Source organism: Danio rerio, chromosome 16 (genome assembly GCF_052040795.2).
Source record: "Danio rerio strain M-AB ecotype USA chromosome 16, GRCz13ab, whole genome shotgun sequence".
Lineage (NCBI taxonomy): Eukaryota > Metazoa > Chordata > Actinopteri > Cypriniformes > Danionidae > Danio > Danio rerio.
In genome coordinates, this window is record NC_141036.1 from 910,769 (window position 1) to 925,000 (window position 14,232).

Consider the following 14,232-nt stretch of genomic DNA (forward strand, 5'->3'; position numbering starts at 1 on the left):
GCTCTCTTTTTGTGGTTTGGATCGTTTGTAAAGAGGAAAACTTTTTTTATTTGGTTTTTATAATTATTTTATTATTATTATTACTATTATTATTATTATTATTATTATTATTATTCTCAAAACAGATATGAACAAACCAACATTTGAGTTGAAAAATGTCATTTAAATTCAGTTTAAAAATGAACCAAGTTTGTCCATATTTTGGGTTAAAACAAACTAGCATTAATTAGAGTGTATTGTTGTTATAATTTTGACAGCATTATTATTAATATTCCACAAAAAAAAATATATATATATATGGAAAAAACAACCGTTTGGATAAATAAATGCGATTTAAATAACATTTTAAAATCAACCCAGCTTTGGGTTTGTCCATATTTGACTCAACGCTGGGTTAAACCAGCCTAGCAATATTTAAAGTGTATTATTATTATTATTATTATTATTATTATTATTATTATCATCATTATTATTATTATTTAAAACAGATATGAACAAACCACGTTTGGGTTGATAAATGTAATTTAAATTCAGTATAAAAAATAACCCAGCTTGGGGGTTGTCCTTATTTTGGGTTAAAACAAGCCAGTATCAATTAGAGTGTATTGTTGTTGTTATTTTGACAACATTATTATTAATAGTATATAAAAAATATGAAAAAAAACAACCGTTTGGTTGAAAAATGCGATTTAAATAACATTTTAAAATCAACCCAGCTTTGGGTTTGTCCATATTTGACTGTTTAAAACAGCCCAGCAAATTTAAAAGTGTATTATTATTATTATTATTATTATTATTATTATTATCATTATTATTACACTATAAACAAACATGGACAAAGCAATAGTTGGGTTGAAAAATGTTATTTAAATGTAATGTACAAATTAACCCAGCTTTGCGGCTGTCCATATTTGAGCAAGCGTTGCATCATTTAGAATTTATTATTATTATTATTATTATTATTATTATTATTATTATTATTATCCTTCTTATTATTAGTTGCATGGCAATATATTTTCATAATTGATCGTCTCCGATAAAAACAATGCTAACGAACGCTCGAAAATAAACAAATAAACACAAATCTGTCGTTTATTTTGCTTTGCATGAGGCTCAAAATGGATCTCCAGATATTTCGCGGGAGTCTTCAGATTCAATTGTTAAATGGAGCTGCTGCAAATGCATTGAGGTGCTAATAAGAGACCAGATGGCTGCTGGCGGCGGAAAATGGACCGAAGCAGCTGGGAATATCATTAAGTAATAATGTGGGAACGCCCTGTGCAAACAAAATCAAATGGTTAAAATCTAATCTGTCAGAGGGAGAGGGGGGAAAAAGGAAAAACTCGATACGATAATAAATTATTAATTTGTTGAGGAGAGTGACATTCGGTTCAGAGGGAGTGTGGATTGAGGCTCTCAGCGTCATCAGCAGGAGACAGACAATACTCTTTAGCATTTATTATCTAATCATTCAGGACACACATTCACAACAATGCACTTTTAACAGCCGCCATGCACAGTGGCCGTAATGCAGTTCCCAAAATAGAGGAAAACAAATAGTGTTGTTTTTATATTTCTGTAAGTGAAATTTATTTATTTATTTATTTATTTATTTATTTATTTATTTATTTATTTATTTATTTATTTATTTTAAATGAGATGCTTTGTTTTAACTTTTGTTTGGTGAAATGTGGACAAACACTAGCTTTGGTTTTTACATTATTTTCCAATTAAATTTAAATTACACCTGGGTTTATCCATATTTTACCGTGAATATCTATCTATCTATCTATCTATCTATCTATCTATCTATCTATCTATCTATCTATCTATCTATCTATCTATCTATCTATCTATCTATCTATCTATCTATCTATATATCTATCTATCTATCTATCTATCTATCTATCTGTTTACTTTTTCTTTACTTATTTAAAATGCAGAAATGCTGGGTTGTTTAAACATTTGTTGGGTGAAATGTGGACAAACACAACCTTGTTTTTTTTTCTCCTTTAATTATATTTAAAGTTCACTCGGGTTTGTCTATATTTGATCGATTTTAGCCCGATGTTGGGTCAAATGTGGGCAAAAACAACATTGTTTTTTAGTATATACTTTTTTTATTCAATTAAATTTAAAGTACACCTGGGTTTATCTGTATATTTGACCCAACGTTGGGTTTAATATAACTCAGCATGTTTTAGAATGTTCCCAGTTCAAGAATATAATAATACTACTATTAACACCAACAACAACAACAACAACAACAACAATAACAATAATAATAATAATAATAATAATATTAATAACAATAGTAATGATAAAACACCAGCAAAAAATGTGTACACTTTAAAAACGCGATGGGTTGTTTCAAATACGGACGATAACAGTTGGGTTAAAAAGTGTGATTTAAACTTGGTCAATTAACTCACTGTTGGGTTTGTTTATTTATGACAACGATGGGCTAATTCAACCCAACATATTTGGTGCACGTCAATCTGTTCACTTACAAATTAAAATAATACACAAATGTCGCATCATATTGACTAAATTTCCAGCTGCGTATTCAGTTATTTATTATGATAATTCAGTTTTATTGCATTATTTGCTCGTGCTGTTTTAAGCTGGCCTTTTCTTATTTCTCTTTCTGTTGCAGTAAATCTGAAAAGCCAAACTGTAAATAAATGAAAGCTTGCAGCGACCTCTATAGATCGACAGAGTCATTACAGCTGCTTTACATGGGCAATTCATCAAATCACTTAACATTTTCGCCCTCAAAACTACTCCAGTTAAGAAAGTAATCGAATATACACTGTTTGGAGAGCGCTTTTAAATATCACATATTATACTGTGTGGTTTAGATGCTTGTTAAATTATGCAATAACAATAACTAATAGGGAGATTATCGAGAGGAACGTTTGCGTGTTGTTTGCTCTAATATAATTAGGCCACTAAACAAGTAAAATTGGCTGAGTATGTATAAGGAGTATGTATAAGTAGGATGTGTAACGCAGTAAAGTAAAATAAAACGCGCTAAATCTCCGAAAACATCGGCAAAAGTGAATTAAACAGTAAATCATTCAGAGTCTGTTTTGTGTCACTTGGAAATCGAAATGCTTAGATTTATTTATTTATTTATTTATTTATTTATTTATTTATTTATTTATTTATTTATTTATTTACTGTTGTTGCATTTACACACCCATACCAAACACACAAACACACAAACACACACACACACACACACACATACACACAAAACACAAAAAATAAAAACGAACGGAAAAGTTATTGCTATAGATACATATGCTTTAAGTTCACAAACCAAAACATCTCAAATCCTGGTTTCTGATATGTTTATATTAGTATCAGTATAGTATTGGTAGCCTATTATTATTATTATTATTATTATTATTATTATTATTATTATTATTATCGGTGGTCTTCTTTCCCCAAATTTAAAGTAAACAATCATTTCCAGCACTTCAAACACAGTTAACCAGTCTCATTTAAGCAAATTTTTATATGCATATATTAATAATAATAATAATAATAATAATAAAAATAATAATAATAACAACAACAACAATGCACTTTGGTTTTATGTAACCTAACGTTCAGGGGTCAAACATGGACAAACACAACGTTGGATAATTTTTAATGCAACAAATAGGCAGTTTTTATCACAAGTGTTGTGTTTATCCAGAATTAACACAACATTCGGTGACATTAACCAAGCATAATAATATTATTATTAATAATAATAATAATAATAATAATAATAATAATAATATCTTAATATTATTATTATTATTAATAATAATAATAATAATAATAATAATAAGACAACAAACAACAATAATATACCTATACTACTACTACTACTGCTACTACTACTAATAATAAAGTGCAATAATAATAACCCTGGTGATTTCTGCTTGGATAAATTGATAGATATGATATGAGAGCAGGTGCGCGGATTTCAGTAATCTTCTTAATCTTGTTTAAGGTTATGAAATAATCTTTCGGTGTCTTATTTGTGTGTTCTGTCGCTAATACACACTCAATTACTCTCTCTGTCCTCCTGAATATACAGTCAATTGTCCAAAAGAGAAATGAATGGATCTGGAGCCCATAATTACAGCTCTCACCGGCGCCCCGGGCCAGAAACCACAGCCAAAGGAGACGGGGGTTAAACAACAATCATAATAATAATAAAATCAGTTTAAGTCATTAGCATAATCTCTAACGAAAGACACGGATAATGAGTGTGGTGTGTGACAAAACAAAACTGAAGAAGAGCGTCATAAATAATGCATCTCACATGAACTGTTGCTTCCACAAAACTGGAGAGATTTTCGACTTTATTTCATTTATTTTACATTATAGCAGTATTTTAGACTTTATTGGTAAACTACAATCCGCAAATGCAGCAAAAACGTGTTCTCCATCTTAAACAGGGCACAGACATCAAAATAAATTCTCTCTTTAACTAAACTCTTAAAAGTTTGCAGCACATCTCGACCAACTTCACCCTTTACTCTTTCTTTTCTTGTCATGTGATCAGCCATATTTTGCTTTATTCAACAACAAAGTTAATAATTTGCTCTTAAAACCAAAAATTAAACCAACATTAGAAAAAATATTACCTTAGAATCCACAAACTCAAACTAACTAATCCACAAACTAAACATAAAACTAAGCATCAGGAAAAAAGAGTTTCCGTCTTTGTTTTTCTACATTTGAAAGAGCTTTAAGGCTTTTTTTTCCTGATGTGTTGTTTCCTTTTCACAGATGCACAAATGTCATTTACTATATACTGATGAATGAATTATGCAAAGCGTTGGTGAAAAATATATCATAGCGAAAACAAAAGTGTTAACCAAAACAAAAGTGTTAAGGAAATCCTTAACCAAAACAAAAGTGTTAACAAAAAGGAAAGTTAACTAAAACAAAAGCATTAAGCTTTAATGAAACAAAAGCTTCAAGGAAAGCATTAAGGAGAAACAGATGCGTTTACAAAAACGAAATTGTACGCTAAAAAGTTAAGGACAGCATTTTACTAAAATGAAAGTGTTAACAAAAATAAAAAAAGCTTACAAAAACAAAAAAAGTGTTAAGGAAACTAACGCTTTATGAAAAGCATTAAGGAAAAACAGGCCCGTTAACAAAAATGAAACCATTAATGATTGTATTAAGGAAAGCATTCACGAAAACGAAAGTGTTAACAGAAATGAAAGCTATTGAAAACTAAAGCATTAAGAATTAATGAAACAAAAGCTTTAAGAAAAGCATTAAGGAAAAACAGACGTGTGAACAAAAACTAAACTGTTAACGAAAACGAAAATGTTTAGGACAACATGTTTACGAAAATGAAAGCGTTAACAAAAAATTTAAAAAGCTAACGAAAACAAAAAAACAAAGTGTTAACGAAACAAAATTTTAAAGAAAAGCATTAAGGCAAAACAGAGGCATTAACAAAATGAAACCGTTAATAAAAGTATTAAAGAAAGCATTTACGAAAGCAAAAATGAAAGCTAACGAAAACAAAAGCATTAAGTTAATGAAACAAAAGCATTAAGGACGTTATTAAGGTAAAACAGGCACATCAACAAAAATGAAAGCATTTACGAAAACAAAAGTGTTGGCAAAAACGGAAGCTAACGGAAGCAAAAACATTAAGCATTAATGAAACAAAAGCGTTAGGAAAAACAGGTAGGAAAGTGTTACGGAAAGTGTTAAAAAAGCATAAACAAATGAAAATGTTACCAAAAACGAAAGTGTTCACGGAAAAGAAAGCTAAACAAATCGAAAGCATTCAACATTAATGAAAATTAAAAAGCATTAATGAATACGAAAGCATTGTGAAAACATAAGGAAAGTGAAAAGTAAAACATTATCAAATGCTTTAACAAAAAAAAAAAAAAAAACAAGCATCAAGGAAAGCAAAAATAAATAAATAAATAAAAACAAACCAAAGCGTTAAGGACAACAGTGCTATTGCAAGTCCCTATTAGTTTTGATCAGTGGTGGTGTGTACCTAGAGCAGATCATTTCTCAGGAGTGAGCACAGCGGAATGAACTGACAACTATTCCAGCAAATGTTTTACATATTCCAGCTGCAACTTAGCAATGGGAAACACCCATGCACACTCATGACCTGCATCTAAACAGTCTCTGTGGGCTAATGTGTGTACTGATTTTGGACATCTTCTTGCACATTTTTATAAAAGGATTGCTGCATTTATAAAGCGCACATCTTGAGGTAGCTCATTATGATGTCATTTACCTTCTCTGTGCGATCTGATTGGTCAGGAATCACAGGACTGATTTGTCTAAATACAGTAGTGATTGCAAGATGAAGGACAGTATTGGAGTAAAAGAAGTACGAGAACACATTTATAAAACTACTTAGTATATTACAATTCCTGAGAAAAACTACTGAGTTACAGTAATCTGAGTATTTATAATCGGTTACTTTACACTAATGAGTATTCTGTCATGTTGATCAGTGGCGGCTTGTACATAGAGCATACAGAGGGAGAGGGAGAGAGATGAAGAGAGAGAGAGAGAGAGAGAGAGAGAGAGAGAGAGAGAGAGAGAGAGAGAGAGAGAGAGAGTCAGGCGGTGACCGGGGAGGAAAGTTTATCTATGTCTTTTTGGCAGAAACAGGTCATTCATACTGCCACCCTCCTCCCCATGCGCCCACTGTGCATGTATGTGTGATGGTTTGGTGGTGGTTTAAATGGACAGAGATTTGTGTAATGTCATGTGTCTGACCTAGGTATGACAGCATTCATTCATATTTCCTTCATATTAGTCCCTTATTCATCAGAAATCGCCACAGTGGAATGAACCGCCAACTTACCCAGCATATGTTTTACACACAGCTGCAACCCAAAGCTAGGAAAGGTATTGCAACCTCTCTCTCTAAAATAATTAGGCCGCAAGAAAGAAGCCTAATGCAATAAATTAAAATCTGGCATGAGCGGATTTAAGAGGACATCATTCAGAGGACATCATGCAGAGTGTGTTTTGGTGGTTTAAAAGGACAGAATTAGTATAATGACATCAGTGTCACTGAGGTATTAATGAATTGAAGTGGTTTATGAGGTCATGCCTCGTGTCCTTGTAATTCAAGGTGCTTAGAAATCATAGTTGACTCAAATACACACTCAAAATTGGCCACAGGTTTGCTGTGATACGTTGGTTTTACTGTATCAAATACAGTATGTGTATATGACGAGTCCTCATAAACCACCAATACCAACATGTGTGTGTGTGTGTTGAGCATGTGTGTGTGTGTGTGTGTGTGTTTAAGAATGTGTGTGTGTTTCTGCTTAAGAATATGTTTGTAAGTGTGTATGTGTGCGTTTGTAAAACATATGTGTGTTTGAGAATATGTGTGTGTGTGTGTGTGTGTGTGTGTGTGTGTTTGTATGTATTCTTTAAAGTGTGTGTATGCTTGTTTGTATTTGAGTGTAAAATATATATGTGTGTGTTGACAATGTATGTGTGATTGTGTGTGTGTGTTTAAGAATGTGTGTAAGCGTGTTTCTGTTTAAGAATATTTTTGTAAGTGTGTGTATAGGATTGTTTGTGTATGTGTGCGTTTGTAAAATATATGTGTGTTTGAGAATATGTGTGTGTTAGTTTAGGATTGTGTATGTGTGTGTGTTTGTTTTTGTGTGTAAAATATATGTGTGTGTTTGAGAATGTATATGTGTGTGTGTTTAAGAGTATGTGTGAAAGTGTGTTTCTGTTTAAGAATATGTTTGTAAGTGTGTGTGTGTTTAAGATTTTGTATGTGTGCGTGTGCTTTAAAATGTGTGTGCATGTGTGTGTTTGTATTTGTGTGTAAAATATATTTGTGTGTTTGAGAATGTCTGTATGTGTGTGTGTGTGTGTGTAAGTCTGTGTTTGTTTATTTAAAAATGTGTGTGTTTAAAAATGTGTTTAAGTATATGTGTAAGAGTGTGTGTGTGTGTGTGTGTAAGTGTATTTGTGTGATTAAGAATATGTGTGTTTAAGAATGTGTGCGTAAGTGTGTGTGTGTGTAAGTGTGTGTTTAAGAATATGTATGTGTGTATGTGTGTTTCTGTGTGTGTTTGAAGGTGCCGCCAGTATCTCAGAAAACTAATCCATTTATCTAGTTTGATGAGAGCACTGGCTGAGCAGCTCTTCAATGCTCCAGTCCTGCTGGGAGCCTCGAGTCGGGCAGTCCAGCGGTCACACACACACACACACACACACACACACACACACACACACACACACACACACACACACACTTGCCAAACATCGTGTTATGGGTTGACTACTGTGCTGTTCCTTGTTTCCAAAACAACAATAGAGGTTGAATGGGACGAATGTCTTGGCCATCGTCTTTTCATCCCAGGAGAGAGAGAAAGAAGGGGAGAGAAAGAGAGAGAGAGAGAGACTTATACAAACTATAGGACAGCAACTATTGAAGATTGCACCATCAAAAAAATAAATTAATAAATAAATAAAATGCTTTCCTCAGAGTTTTTTGACTTGTTTCTAGTCCGAATGTCCCCAAATTCTTAAATCTAGAAGCATTTTCTAGACAAGCAACAAATATTGTGTTGTTTTCAGAAATAATCCAGATATTATTCAAACATTCATTCATTTATTCAATTTCCTTCAGAGTCCCTTTATTTATCAGCGGTCACCACAGCGGAATGAACCGCCAACTATTCCAGCATATGTTTTACACAACTGGTGCCCTTCCAGCTGCAACCCAGTGCTGGGAAACCCATACACACTCATCCACACACACACACACACACACACACACACACACACGTCCACTACGGCCAGTTTAGTTGATCAGTTCTCCTATAGCGCATGTGTTTGGACTGTGGGGTAAACCGGAGCACCCGGAGGAAACCCACGCTGGGAGAACATGCAAACTCCACACAGAAACACCAACTGACCAAGCCGAGGCTCGAACCAGCGACCTTCTTGCTGTGAGGCGACAGCACTACTACTGACATTTTTCTGGAAAATTTTAAGTGCGCCCATTTGGATGTTTTTGGTTATTTTAATCTGCAAGCAGAAATCAAGCTACCAAAGATACTAACACATCAGGAGGCCAAACAGAAATAATAGGAAAGGTCAGAGGTCATGAAACATCACTGAATGTTTATTTAGAAAACAACACTGCTTTGCATGCGTCAGTGAGTGCAGCAATCTGAGGGCATTTTCTGGAAATATTTAAAATGCATGAAGATGTTTTGAACTGTAATAAAAGGTCAGAGGTCACCTGTCACGAAACATCACAACCTGAATATTTGCTTAGAAAGAAAAAAGAAAAACAGTTTTACAGGCATCCGTGGATTATACAAATCTACGACTCCAGACGGCAACATGGAGTTATGTAGACGCCAGAATTTTAACAGTGAAGACGCGAGCAGAGAATCTTGATTTAAGAATTTGTTGACATTTTTGTCTACAAACAAGACACAAACGCTAATGGCCCTGTCATACACTCGGAGCAACAGGGTGCAAAGTGTGAAAGGTGCGTTTCAGGTTCCAGTTGATGACCATCTGTATAATGTGATGACTATGATCAGTGTTATTGATTATCTGCAGATTTATAATAAACACAAGTGTAGATGTGTCCAGCTGTGGGGTTTTGGAGGCGTCTGCATCAGCATATGTGGATAAGAACAGGACGTGTGTTTGGATATAACTCAGTTTTCTGAGCACACTTCATTATTATTGCTCATTTATTCCTTTAGAGCTGAATTTAGAAATAGTTTTGAAGCAAATCTTTGAGCTTAACAAAGAAGATTAAACATGTGGGCTAATGGATGTGTTCAGTGGAGTGAGTGTCCACCGTTTCCTCACTCCATCAAAGTAAAGGAGTAAAGTAAAGGAGTAAAGTAAAGAGTAAAGTAAAGTGGCTGAATGGAGGAGGCTCGTTCTTTATCCTCGAGCTGCAGATGCTCTGTTTAACTGTGTTCTTGCTAGTGAAGCGTTCAGCTTTTACTCTTACAGAGTCGACATGTAAATAATAATGCACCATGAAGCGACGCAACTGACTCTTAAAGGGAATGAGAGACGAGACTCTGATTGGTTTAATGCAGGTTCTGCTCAAAACACAGCCAGAACTCATTAAGAGAATCAGCACAGCCCTGTTAGAGCATGCGCCAGGGTTTAAAGCACTTTAGACTTTGTGCCTAGATCATAATCATAGAGCCCTTAATAAGGAGAGCCTTTGCAATGTAGGTTTAAACTGCAAGCACACAATCACACTCTGAGAGAAATTACCAGTAGAAGAACACCTACTGGATTGTTAGTCTTGTTTTTAATATCTAAAAACTCTTAAATCAAGAAGCATTTTCTAGACAAGCCTAACATATTTTCTTGTTTTCATAAATAATGAGTCAAAATAAAACAAGTTTTTCCTAAAAACAAGGAGAATAATCTGACAATGGGGGAAGAGAAATAATCTTAAATCAATAAGAAATGATTTCACTTCCCCTGTTGGGAGATTATTTAGCTCGGTTTACATAAAAACTTGAACCGTTTAATTTGAAAACAAGACAATATGCTTTGCTGTCTCAAAAATGCTTCTTAATTTAAGAGTTTCTAAATATTTGGACTAGAACAAAATGAAAATCTACATAAGAACAGCATATTTTTTGCTGCCTTATGCCTTTTAAAACACATTAGTTACTGTAATGCTTTACATCCACATATTTATATGTGCATTTTGGAATATTGTAAATCTTTAAAAACAACAAAAATAAGCTGCCAATGGGGTAGAACTGAAATACTCATAACCTCTTAGGCCCAAGGTGTTTTTTTTGCGTGCACTTTTTATGTCTCTTTGCTATTTGGGCTTGTTGGAACCTAATTAGAATAAAACTATCTTAAATATCATATGTATAAAATCATATCATATGATATAAAAGTATCATCTCTTGATGTGATGTACTTTTAGAGAAAAAAATGATGTCCATATATGTGGACTCGTAGTCCCAATTTACATAAAACACTTTTTCCCTACTATTTTTTATAATGCATATATAACAAATCATTTTTTAAACATAGTTTTGACTATTAGAGAGTAAAAACAAAAATTTTCCCCCATTTTGGACAGTTATAAATGGGTTTGGGACATTTCATATGCTGCAAAACAGTTGCAGGATGACACTGAATGTTTTATATTTTGTTAAAGACATTCAGAGTATTTTAAACAGCCACTTAGGAACTAAAATGTATTGTCCACGTATGTGGACACTCAAGCACTATAGGAGGTTAAATCAAAAGGAAATTATTCCACTTATAATCGATTGTCAGATTATTTAGCTTGTTTATACATAAAAACTCACTTCATGTTCACTCATTATTTCTGAAAACAAAACAATATTTGTGTGTCTAGAAAATGCTTCTTGATTTAAGAGTTTGTCGATATTTAGATTAGAAACAAGACAAAAACTCTTGGGAACACTTTATTTTGATGGTCCATTTGAGCATTAGTAGACTGTCTGCTTAATATCTGCTGATGCTAAACATTTCACTGACTAGAAGAAACTTTGCAAGTACATGTCAACTTACACCAACCCTAACGCTGACCTAACAGTCTGCTTATAACCTAATGAGAATTAGTTGGCATGTAGATGCAATGTAACTTAAACTCAACAAACAGACCATCAAAATAAAGTGTGACCAAACTCTCAGTGAGAAAAGCATTGTTGTAGTGTGGCTTTTAAACTGCAAGTACACACACACACACACAGTCTGAAAAAGACGACTGGTAGCGAACGAATATCAGCGTGTACTGTGTGTGTTTCCTGATGCTCATCTCTGAAACTGAATGCGGACCGGCTGACCCGAGGCTGATATTGTCTAGTGCTGCTGCTAATAAACAGCAGACAGCCGTACAGAGCTTTATCCCTCCACATGAAGATTTCCACACAGACGGATCATAAAGTCAGCCTTTCCTGCGCTGCTTTCTGAAGTGCTGCCATTGTGGGTTTGGTGTGAGTCCAGGAGGGAGCGGACGATCTGAAGTGTCACCCAGCAGCTGCGCTCCTCCGCACATGTGCACATCACACACACACACACACACACACACACACACACACACACACACACACACACACACAACATCTAATCTGCAGCACGCCCACGTTTACACAACCTACCGTGGCCAATCGGGATCTCAACACACTGCCGATGGAGCTATTGATACACAAACGCTGATAGTTTACGCACAGTCTGATCGGTTGCTTATTCCTGTCTGTCTGTCTGTCTGTCTGTCTGTGATCTAGAGAAGTGGGATGTTGTTAGCATTGAGTGTGTGATCAGACAGAAAAACAAACAATTTGCACTTCATACACACTTCTGACATCTTTTTAATCAATGATATATGGTGGAAAACTACATTACCCACAATTCTGCAAAAATCTCCACCAATCAGAGAACACCAAGTTTTTTTTTGTTTTTTTTAAGTAGAAACTCATGTTAAACACTCAGTGGTGAATCTTTGAAGACTTTAATCCTTAAAAAGATCGAAAATCATGTGTATTGTAGAATTTCAGCAAACAAACAAACAAACAAACAAACAAACAAACAAAAAAACTACATTACCCATGATTCTGTGCAGAAAATTCCACCAATCAGAGATTAACTTTGTGCAAAGAAAGAAAGACCTTTGTCAGTACTTTAACAATAATTCATAAGCATATCTGCTGCAAATTACTGTCCTTATTGGAAGGTGTATAGTGGATTTTTTTTACCCATAATTCTTCAAAAATCTCCATCAATCAGAGAAGTAAAAAACTCATGTTTTAAAAATCAGTGGTAAATCTGGGAAGACCTAAAGATAAAAAAAAAATCATGTGTATTGTAGAATTTCAGCAAATTACCTACATTACCCATGATTCTGTGCAGATTTTACCACCAATCAGAGAGTGAAAGAAAGAAAGAAAGAATTGAAAAAGTTTTTAGTACTCATAAGCGACATATGTGCTGTAAGTTATGGTGTTGTAATACATGGGAAAAAACAACAATACCCAAAATTCTCCAAGAATATCCACCAATCAGAGAACACCGTCAACTTTCAATAGTAGAAACTCATTTTTAAGAATCTTTGAAGACTTTAATCCTAAAGGAGATCATGTGTATTGTAGAATTTCAGCAAACAAACAAACAAAAACTACATTACCCATGATTCTGTGCAGAGAATTCCACCAATCAGAGATTAACAGTGTGCAACAAAAGAATGATGACTTAATATCATTATTGGATTATATATAGTGGAAAACTTCCATTACCCATAATCCTGTAAAAATCTCCAGCAATCAGAGAACAACATCAAATTTTAGAAAAAAATAATAATAATAATAATGTTTTACCAATCAGAGGTAAATCTTTGAAGACTTAAATATAAAAAAAATGTGTATTGTCGAATTTAGCAAATTAACTACATTACCCATAATTCTGTGCAGATTACGCCACCAATCAGAGTAAAAGAAAGAAAGAAAGAAAGAAAGAAAGAAAGAAAGAAAAAAAAAATTATATAGTACTCATAAGCGACAGATGTTATTGAAAAACTACACTACCCATAATTCTCCAAGAATCTCCACCAATCAGAACACCAAATTTCAGAAGTATAATCTCATGTTTTAACAATCTTTGGTAAATCCTTGAAGACTTAAGATAAAATATGTGTGTGTTGTAGAATTTCAGCAAATAAACTATATTACCCATGATTCTGTGCAGATTATACCACCAATCAGAGTGAAAGAAAGAAAGACAGTAAGAATAGAAAGAAATAAATAAAGAAAGAAAGAAAGAAAGAAAGAAAGAAAGAAAGAAAGAAAGAAAGAAAGAAAATGACACTCATAAGCGACAGATGTGCTGTGTTATGGTGTTGTAATATAAAACTACATTACCCATATTTCTCCAAGAATCTAAGATTTCTCCAAGAATCATAATTCTGCAAAAATATCCACCAATCTGAGAACACCGCCAACTTTCATTAGTAAACTTTTTACTAATGTGGTTTTAACACAATCTTTGAAGACTTCAATCCTTAAAGACATCAAAAATCATGTTTATTGTAGAACTTCAGCAAACAAACAAACAAACAAATAAAAAACTACATTACCCATGATTCTATGCAAAGAATTTCACCAATCAAAGAGTGACAATGAGCAAAAAGAAAGAGAAATAAAGAAAAACAGATTTGTAGTA

At 33.5% G+C, this 14,232-nt stretch overlaps 1 long non-coding RNA gene across 1 annotated transcript in view; it reads left to right on the forward strand.

The window, feature by feature from the left end:
• Window positions 1-12,389: 12,389 nt before the first annotated feature.
• The window catches only part of LOC147840098 (uncharacterized), a 4,449-nt gene continuing 2,606 nt past the window's right edge, over window positions 12,390-14,232 (forward strand). The window contains exons 1-2 of the long non-coding RNA XR_015510783.1: window positions 12,390-13,794; window positions 13,849-14,232. The exon at window positions 13,849-14,232 is cut by the window's right edge and continues 271 nt beyond it. This is a non-coding gene — a long non-coding RNA (uncharacterized LOC147840098). The remainder of the gene's footprint in view (window positions 13,795-13,848) is intronic.